The sequence below is a fragment of the Camellia sinensis genome, chromosome 8 (assembly GCF_055761805.1).
Source record: "Camellia sinensis isolate YWXY chromosome 8, ASM5576180v1, whole genome shotgun sequence".
In the NCBI taxonomy this organism is placed as follows: Eukaryota; Viridiplantae; Streptophyta; class Magnoliopsida; order Ericales; family Theaceae; genus Camellia; species Camellia sinensis.
The window spans coordinates 188,740,452-188,742,370 of NC_138968.1; the positions used below are offsets into that span (position 1 = coordinate 188,740,452).

The following is a 1,919-nucleotide window of genomic DNA, read 5'->3' on the forward strand; positions in this document are numbered from 1 at the left end:
CTTTTGATAACACATTATCATTGTGTGCCTAAAATGAGAATATTATATAAGAATGTGCATAAAATGTGAAGATTAACTAACTTGCTTCCCTTTCATCATGTAATTTTTCTTCCTTTTAACTAACTTTTCCTCTTCACTCGGTTAAGTTGTTAGTCATATAAGAACCAATGCATGTATTTATGAAACTTAAAAAGGAAGGGAAAAATAATTTGAAAACACAAAACTGCAAACTTACTATGCACGCACTTATTGGTTTTAAGACACTACCCATCTCTTTACAAAATGTACGTTGAAAAGGTAAATATTAAATCATTGGGTACGTAAAATGTGAATATTAGCATGTAATGTCTTGTACTTTCATTTTCTCTCTTCTTGTTGTTTCTGTTGTATTAAAATGCATTTTTGTCTTTTTCTTCTTTCCTTAAGAACTTCTTATAAGAAAAATAAAAATTAAAAAAAATTATATTATGTAGTTTCCTTTTCATCACATAATTGTTCTTTCTTCTTATTTTCCTTTTTCGTTTTCTTCTATTTTATTTTTATTATGCTATGTTGTAGATGCAACATATTGTACAAATGTAACATATTTTTATCATACAAATAGACAAACATATTAAAAATTTAAATTAATGTTCATACAAATGCATTAGCATGTTGTACAAATGCTTACTTTAACATGTTTCAGAAAAACATTTCACATTCAATAAAAAGAATTGAATAAATTTTTGAAAAAGAAACTTTTGAAAAATGTACATAAAAAATAGTATATGACACTATGCAATTCCTAAAAAAATCTATATAATATTCGAAAAAGAAACTTTTAAAAATTGTTGAGAAACCATACCATGGGATGTGCATTTTCCTTTCCTTTGCCATAAGGAATAGCTTTTTTTGTTTCTTTTGATATTGCCTTGTGTTTTTCCTTTGCCTTTGCCTGTAAAAAATAAGTAGAATATATTTATAAATTATTTTTAAAATGATAAGAAAATACATGTCCAATGTTGAAGTGACTTTTAGGCTTACCTCATGAATGCGAATAGTATTAAGGTCACGCTCATCGCGAATAACAACATTAACATTTCTTTCTTGAAGAAATCGAACCTATACATACAAAAATTTTAGAGTGATAAATAAAACTTTATACACATAAATAAGAAAATTAGTAAAGGGAGGTGATGTTACGGTTCGGTGTAAGTCCCCATCCACCTATAAAGTATGAGGAAAAAAAATAATTAGAATAGTGATATTGTCCATAACTGTTATACTTAAATTTATAAGAGAGGTACTTAAATATTTATATGAAGAGAAAAAAGAAGAAAAAAAACTTACTTGACCAAAAATAGTGATATTGTTCATAACTGTTGTACTTCAACCTAAAAATGTTTGGTTATATAATTTTAGACACAAAGAAACAAAAAATTAGCAATAATAAAATTAGCAATTAGCAAAAAATTGGAAATGAAATGTTATTTCCAAATATGTTACTATCAAATCGAATAATAAAATTCAAAATTTTATTTAAATAAATAACTACCAGGAATAGAAAATACTTAATGGGTTACAATCAAGAGGAAAAGAAGTAAATAAAAATATAAACTTCTAAGAAAAAGAAAAAGGTCAACAGATATCAGAGGCACGTGCCTTCTCTATTTAGAATGGTACAATTTTTTTTTTAATATTTTATAACAAAATGTAAAATACATATTTTTGGGTTAAGTTAAATACTCGGTGAATTTGATTGAAAACAAAACGGATTATGTTAAATACTTGCGTTAAGTTAAATACTTGTAAGTTTAATACATTTTTTTTTTCATGAAGACAACTAAAGTAATACGCACACACATAAGGATTGACCAGAATTTTTGAAATACAACATAGAATATTATATTCCCTTTAAAAATAAAAATAAATAAACTCTC

At 25.3% G+C, this 1,919-nt stretch overlaps 1 long non-coding RNA gene across 1 annotated transcript; it reads right to left on the reverse strand.

The window, feature by feature from the left end:
- Window positions 1-1,019: 1,019 nt before the first annotated feature.
- LOC145797380 (uncharacterized) lies at window positions 1,020-1,380 on the reverse strand. Its single transcript, XR_014338851.1, has 3 exons — window positions 1,330-1,380; window positions 1,183-1,206; window positions 1,020-1,101 (listed from the first exon to the last, which is right to left on the reverse strand). It is a non-coding gene; the product is annotated as an uncharacterized LOC145797380 (long non-coding RNA).
- Window positions 1,381-1,919: the final 539 nt, after the last annotated feature.